This window comes from Triticum aestivum, chromosome 1B (assembly GCF_018294505.1).
Source record: "Triticum aestivum cultivar Chinese Spring chromosome 1B, IWGSC CS RefSeq v2.1, whole genome shotgun sequence".
NCBI classification, from domain to species: domain Eukaryota; kingdom Viridiplantae; phylum Streptophyta; class Magnoliopsida; order Poales; family Poaceae; genus Triticum; species Triticum aestivum.
In genome coordinates this window covers 287,482,315-287,490,373 of record NC_057795.1, presented here as the reverse complement: position 1 = coordinate 287,490,373, position 8,059 = coordinate 287,482,315, and the positions used below count along the sequence as shown (strand labels likewise).

The following is an 8,059-nucleotide window of genomic DNA, read 5'->3' as shown; positions in this document are numbered from 1 at the left end:
ATTGATAAGCTGATCTATGGGTTCAATACCCATCAATGTCAAGAGAAAAAGATAATGTGATGCACCTCAACTGATTGATTGTTTCATCTCTGCTAAGTCTTCAAAAGGTTGTGGAGCTCTAAATTTCTCTGGAATAGCCGCAACAGAAAAGAATAAACCATACCATACTCAAGTTGACCGGTGCAAAGCTCGTTATAAAACAGAAACTTCAAAGGCCATATCAGGTAATATGCTGATAGGATTTAGAAAACAATGGCTGGGAAAACAAAAATATTTCGTAGTGCAGAACAAGCTAACATAAACATTTCAACACTAAAGTAACTGCAGCAAGCATAATGGTTACACTACACTGTTTAGATAGCTAATTGCTAATTTAGGTTATGCGGCTGATGGAACCAAACAATATATAAAGAATCTATTTTCAAGTACTCCCTTTGTAAACGGTCCGGTCCTATGAGGACATTACACATCACTCAGAATTCCATGGAGATGGTCTCCTTTCCTATACCTAACCTATGTATATATACCTCCATGGAGATGGACGAAGACGACACGACCCACATCACGACAGCACGGTTCTAGTTTCCTTGGTCCATCCCCTTGCTTCTCTTCAGGTCTCTACCTTGGTGTTGCCATGCTACTCCTGCATTCCAATCTAACATTTAGCTAATATAAACTCACTGCTCTCTATACAACAGAGCAGTAATAGGGTAAAGAAGAAAACCTGGAACTTCACTTACCCACTGAAGTGTGTAAAGCCCAGCTCTGAATTTTCGATTGCACCGCTCATCATCATCCATCTTAGAGAATAGGCAAAATCTGCAACGATATGAATGGCCTTAGAATTAACTGTTGCGAGAATAAAGGATGTACACCTACAACTACAGTATGAAAATAGTGGCTTCACAGTTTGTATTCTCAGCAAAAAAAATTGTCAAGCCCGACCAAAACTCATACAAAAAATTATTTTTGTGGACATCAAGGTGATTATAAAAGAAGAAAATAACATTTGGTACATGTTGTCGGTCCTGCCTCCAGCGATATACGCCGAACAGCCTCCGGCGACAAACGCCGAGATGTGCCTCCGGCGACTCGAACACCAGATGGAAGAGACACTCAACACGAACTCGGAGCTGTAATTCTTCACCAACTTATCAAAGATTCTTCTAAAAACCGAAGCGACAAATCTTGTTATTGTACATATGAGATAGCTGAAGTCCAAAGACTACATCAGGCAGTGGCGCCTTTAGCATGTCATTGTCTAATGGAAGCAACATTTCCAACGGTTCTACTAACTCGTCATCAACTTCCTGAACATTATTCCGAAAAACCAAAGCAAATAATTTTTTCATTATTGAAAAAATGAGATAACTGATGGCAATACAAATATAGACTATCCTAGGTGGCAAAGTGTTTGGCATGTCAACATCTAATGCCAGATGGCGCAAGCCATTTATTTTAAGTGGGTTATTTGCATATCAAGGCATTTTATGCACAGCTATAAGTTTTATATAGCATTTAGTAGCACCGATCAACAGCAGGAACAAACCACACAAATACATGTAATTTCCTTAATCACAGTTGCTCACCTTCACGTCGCCTGCAAGAGACCCATTAGAATTTGGGTCCAGAAATCAACATGGGTCTACAGCAAAGGAAAATATGCATGTAATCTTGCACAAGATCTTGAATGAAAGATACGATAACATCAAGTTACAGATACTACTATGTATGGATTAACAACACTAACAACTGTATGTCTGAGTGAAAAACTAAAACTGAATCGCGCCAAATGGCGCAGAGACCCGCTAAAGCCATGTTGTCGATGAAAATAGTCTCATTTTGCAAGGGCATATGGCGTAGAGACGCTGAATCCATGTGCACGGTGAAAAACACCATGTTTTAGTTGGTTTAGTTGTGGGCATTTGTTAGTAACTTCGGGTTTTAGCAAGCACTCGGGTAATAATTCTAAACCTTTTATAACAAGAAATATTTGCATTTGTTAGTAACTTCGGGTTTTAGCAAGCACTCGAGGTAATAATTCTAAAACTTTTACATTTGAAATACCTATGTTCAAACTATATACTTTAGCATGTGAAACTAATAAAAACCAAGAATTTGCATGATATTATATATAGGCATGGTTTAAAGGTCTTTTTGGGTTTTGCTGTGCTGGATGCTCTATGATGAGTTAAAGAACCGAATTCTTTATCTCAGAACAAATGCTAAAGATCTCACATGGAGCTCATGCGGCCGACAGACGTTTGCTGGGCTGGGCCTAACCAGTGAAAAGGGGTTATAAAGGAAAATATGATATATCCAGAGTCATTTTTGTTTATGGCTCCGTCTTCTTCTCTTCCATATTGGCTGGTTAAAATGAACAACGGTGTCTTCGATAGCGGTTAGAGAAGCTCCATCTGCAGTGTCACTGTCAACCTAACACAACAATAAGAAATTCAGGTACATCAAAGAAACATGAGTGCATACAGGAAACAAATGGCAGAAAAGGAGCCTAACCTTGGGGTGTTCCTCAGCAGGAACTATAGGCTCAGCTGCCGCATTTATCTTCTTGGTAGCAGTGGAATAAAACATGTCTGACACCCCAAGGATCTTCTTGTAAGGAGATATACTATTAAGAGGGCAAAAGCATGAATCAAAGATTTAGTACAAAAAAGTAAGACGAATTGAAATCAAAAGCCAAGTCCAGACATAGTACCATGCAGCTTAGCCTTGTTCATTCTTAAGTGGGTATGCATGACTACATACACAAATGGAGAGGGTGAGAGAATAAATAAGTTGGAGACCAGCAAGTTGTGTGGATCAGCACAGACGCAGAGCATCACAAGAGCATAACAGAAACAAGGAAGGGAGGAAACCTTGGTGAACAGACCAAAGAAGCAGCAGTCTTCGAGATTGTACAGACTGAAACAAGAAGGATATGTGGTCAGAACTAAAAAAATCATATAGCCTACTCCAACATGACTGAATTGATGTATCCCAAGTGAAAATTTACAAATCTACAACAACACAGCCGAATATCAAGATTCTTAGAACCAATGGGTAGAATGAAAAACCCAAAAAGAATCATACCCTATTCCAAAATGACTGTATACACATATCAAAACTGTCAGGACAAACACCTAAACCATAAGACCAAATAAACATGGCTTACATAGATCATTCTTCCCCTGCCAGCCTTCTGGGATTTTCGTCGAACACCTTGTAGGCGTACAGAAATAAAATCTGCACAAGCACAGATGATCCACGAAAGTTACTAAGAAATGCAAACATAACTTCATCATCTAATAACAGGAGATTACATAGATAAATAATTATAAAAGAGATTGATAAGAAATGCAAATCAATTCGTCTCTTTCTTTTTTCACAAAGCACACGTCGGCGCTCCGTGCTCTCCTGCGGGCATGTCTCCTTCTCCGTCGCACCCCCTTCTCCCCTTCACGCCCCTCCTCGTTCCTGGTTCTCCAGTCGGCGGAGCATCGGAGCTGGCGACCAGCGGGAGGTAGGGATTGATTTAACCAGGCAATAAAGAACGCTACTCTTAGGCTTTCTGGTAATGAACTAAGCTAAACAGAATCACTTGATTAATCCGACGCAGCCACCAGCCCACCAAGTTCCAAATAGCAACAGAAGGATACATTGAGAGAAAGATATAGGCGGCATGTGTGTCCTCACCATGAACTGGTCGAGCTCGCATCATTATCTCCAGCAGCACGGTCAGAGCACTGATCATCATTCTTACTCCAGTATTCAACATCAACAATGAGTCTGCACCTACACCTTGACATACCCCTGAAAGCAATCAACCTTAGCCCACTGCAATAGAGTCATAGCTCCATGAGCAGATAAATTAAGCACTGCAACTATAGGTGCAGGAAAAAAGTAGAAGTAGAAATAAAGTAGGTGCAAAAATAATTTAAATTTAAGTACAGAAATATAGTAGAAGCAGAAGTAGAAGCAAAAATAAACTGTAGATGCAGTAATCAAACTAAGTACTCCCTCCATGCTAGGAAAGAAGACACAAGTTTGTGGGATTAACTTGGTCAAACTTTACATTGTTTGACTTGGACCAAAACTGACATGCCTTCTTTTAAGGAAGGGAGGGAGTATTAAATTTAAATATGAAATGGTGTTGTGGTAATTAACAAAGTGAGCTACGGGTACCCAGGACAAAAAACCTTCCAGCTCATTGGTGAGCAACCTCACTGAAGCTCCTACGAATAGGAAAATGCTAATTTTCGGAGGGGAAATGACACCAATAACTATCAGGCATAACTCGTAAAGTGGTACCATTTGTACATTTAATTGTATTCCTCTACTTGACAAATAGCTTCTTATTCAAGCGAAACACCAAACATCTAGCACAACAGGACACTATAATTATTTTTCAAGAATGTTATCACACAAACTATATATATATATATATATATAGGGAAAATCCATCCTACCATCCGGTGGTAGTTACCCCACATGTCTCATATACTACCATGTGGTACTATATATACTATTTTATTATTTTAAATATGTTCATGTACTATATCTAAGATATTTCAAAGCAAGTTACATGAAAAAATTGCATATGAGCCCATAGTTTTTGTTATATTTGTAAAATACGTACGTATTTGTACGTAAAAATGAGCATACTCAAAAAATGGTACATACCACCTAAAAATTAATATATATACTACCTAATCATTGTTATATACTACATACTACACGTACATACTCTCGGTTCCGACAGATACTACATATAACATACAAAACGCAAGTGGTGGTAACTACCACTGCTTGTAGGAAACATTTGTTCTATATATATATATATATATATAGACACACACACAGAATGGTGAAAGGACCCAATAAAAATGTAAAGAGTGGGCACATGATACTTTCCCTAAACACATGTTGTTAAACGTTGACACCAACCCTTGATCTGAAATAGCAACCTCCAGTCTTACATTAAGGTACTTCTCATCTCTAACAATTAAAGACTGTCCATCTGAAACTGAAAGGAGGTTGAACTCTAGGAAATACCTAATCAACCAGGAAGCTTGTTTGCTAGTAAAGTAAGCACATCAAGCAACTGATACACGAATACCTGCCTATCTGCTAGTACCATGATGAACTGAAAGGAGGCGTCAAAAGGCATCAGACACACACACACACACACACAACCAAGAGATAGATGTTGAAGATTACCACAAGGTCATTGCTTTATGTAGCCAATCCTTCTTAGTAGTTGGTTTACTGACCACCAGTATATGAGGTAACTTGACTCCAAAGAGCATTGTATTGTCCCTTCTGAATATAAGCCAAGCAAAATAACATGGGCTCTTTAACCTGCCCCACAAAAAATGCACTATAATTTTAACAGATTGGTTGAAAGAAGAAGCCAAGTAACCTGAAACACAAATATGAGGTCACCTACCAATTTTCTACAAAAGAGAGACGAACATTCACACAAGAGAGAGTTGGTCACCTTGTTCTTCACCAAATCTTCTATTGGATTCTTCTGTTCATCTTCTTTCTCAAATCTGGAAGATTGTGGTCTTTAGGTAAATCGTATATCAGGAAATCAAGACCAATGACAAGAAATAAACACGTAAAGAGAGAACCTAAAACTGTTCTTCCACACGAGCACCCCCTCTTCTCCACCCCTTCAATAGGAGCTGTAGGTAACCGCCTCCATCTCCCTCACCTCTTCATATCACCACCTCTCGCCCTCCCTCGACATCCGGGCCACGGAGCAAGGGACAAAGGATGGAGGCGTACCAGGGGTAGATGGTAAGTCGAGCGACGAAGGACGAAGCCACCGCACGGGGAGGGAGGAGGACCAACGAGCTCAGCGGGTGGGAAGCCATGAAGGAAAAGATCTCACCGCCTCCAACTCGAGCTCGTCGGCGAGCCGTCCTCTCCTGCCCCGCCTTAGCACCTCCATCGTCTCGAGCTCAAGCTCCCGCCGGCCGCCGGCAGGTGCGCGAGGCCCCACCCTGCCCCTTCCCCACGCTAGGATCGCTCACCTGCTCATTCCCCGCTGTTGCTTGCCTTCCTCGCCGCTGTCCGGATCAGCAACACGAATGCAACCAACCAACCCTCACGTCTCTCCTGCAGTAGGAACAAATCTTTAGAGAAGCGAAGCAAATGCAAAATAAGGGCTCAAAATAAGGGCTAAATCTCACTGATGGCATCAACCAAGATATTGTCCTTCTCCTTGCAACTCTTTACAGACTAAAGAGTAGAATTTTCCATTCAATGCACTCTAAATGTGTTCCATTAAAAAGTGGGCATTGTAAACGACAAACACGATCTATAGTAGGCATAAAAATAAACAAATAATCTTTTGTTTCCCTCCTGCAGAACCAAGGCTAAGGCTCTGCCCTTTTTAACTGACCTTAGCAAGGTTGTGCTTATGCTCAACTGGATACTCAGCTGAAGATGGGATAATGCATGCATTAAAGACCTTATATTGCCTAGCGTGGGCACAAATAGAAATATATCAATGCCTGCAATAAAAACGATGCTACATCAAGAGAAAACATTAGAAAGATTGAGGAACCAAAGCATAACGAGAACACCTTGTACTTGCATTTCACCAAACAGTTAGTGTGCATTTAATTCACACTTCTGGTCCTGGACGTCTCCCTCCACCAAATACCCTTCCTGTGGCCCTTCTCCACCCTCAAATCCATGTCCAAACCACCAAAATCAGCAACATACACATCCTTATCCCATATGTTGTCTAACCAGCAAGGAAATATCATCCTATTTTGAAAAAAAATGCAATGATTCTGAGCTAAATCTTGGATTCACCAAACTTTTCAGAGAATCAAAGTAGTCCAAAAAAATACTTCTAATTATTCAGACAATAATCCTATAGAGATCTCAAGAACAAAAAAATAATTTCCAAATATGCATGTTTTGAGCAGTACGAGTATGTGTTGCTTATTCACCTTTGTTGCCATGGCTTGCTGCTCCAAGCTCGTGCAGCGCCCATATCCTCCATGGTTTGCTGCTCCAAACCTGAGCAGCCCCCAAATCCTCCATGGTTCACTGCTCTTGCGGGCTTCTTCAGGGAAGAAAGGGAGGAGAAACGACATGGAGAGCGGTGTCGGATGCGCCTTCACGATGAACCAGGGCCGACCTGCTCGTCCCGCATGTCGCCGGCCTCTTCCATCTTCCCTGCAACTCGAAGACCCCGCCGCCGCTCTGGATAGACAGGTGGCATGGAAGAGGACCCGATGAGGCAAGCAGAGGAGAAGGACGGTGGTGGGAGCGACGACGACATGGTAGAGGAAAGGAGGAGGCGAGTGGAGAGACAAGGCCGGTGGCTGCGGGCTAGGAGAGGATCATGGGGAACTGGGGATCGAGGGAGGGGTGCGGTGGCTCATGGGGATCGAGGGAAAAGAGGGCTAGGGTTTGTGTGGCGGCTGGGGCGGGAGTGGGACGAGGCGGATTGGCTGCGGAAGCATGGAGCGGATTGGTCAAAACCGTCTACACGCGGCCACGACTGACCCAGCCAACCAGAGCACGAGACGAGCCCACCCGTCATAGGCGAGTGGAAATGACCGTGAAGTGAAAATCGAATTTGACTGTTGTAAAGATCCAATGGCTCAAGCGCATTAGAAGGCAGATCGGACGGCCAACGAAGCTTCAAATAGTGGGAGCCTCCTGGAGGTGAGTTGTCTAGCTTCTGTTTTGTTTTAAATGAAGTTGATTATATTTGTGAGTGTATGTTTAATCAACTAGTACCACTATTATATTAATCATACTTTTTTCCTATATTTATGCAGACAGGGATGCTCAGCTTCATTTTAGTGGAACTGCACAAAATGTTCAAATGGTTTGTGTCCTCCATAATACTTCATCATGCAGCCATCAGCCTATCTACGTGAAAGGAGCTGCCAATGCCTGCTTGCAGCACATATATATACGAAATCCACCATGCACCACAAGACATTGGTTGAAGACAAAGAAAGGAGCTGCTAATGTCTTGAAGGCATTTCAGTGAAATTGCACAAAAAGATAAGCTGGTTAATCCAGC

The 8,059-nt window shown here is 41.8% G+C and overlaps 1 long non-coding RNA gene across 49 annotated transcripts; it reads right to left on the bottom strand.

The window, feature by feature from the left end:
- Positions 1-298: 298 nt before the first annotated feature.
- LOC123119818 (uncharacterized) lies at positions 299-7,511 on the bottom strand. Of its 49 annotated transcripts, none has more exons than XR_006459043.1 (15): positions 6,969-7,505; positions 6,594-6,780; positions 6,410-6,488; positions 6,198-6,277; positions 5,634-6,123; positions 5,447-5,552; positions 5,218-5,358; positions 3,694-3,810; positions 3,173-3,243; positions 2,877-2,922; positions 2,717-2,758; positions 2,518-2,629; positions 1,590-2,436; positions 741-819; positions 299-643 (listed from the first exon to the last, which is right to left on the bottom strand). It is a non-coding gene; the product is annotated as an uncharacterized lncRNA (long non-coding RNA). The 49 variants fall into 49 exon arrangements; XR_006459036.1 differs by having other exon boundaries at positions 6,410-6,521; positions 6,601-6,780; XR_006459060.1 differs by having other exon boundaries at positions 6,594-6,696; positions 6,969-7,504.
- Between the last annotated feature and the right edge of the window lie 548 nt (positions 7,512-8,059).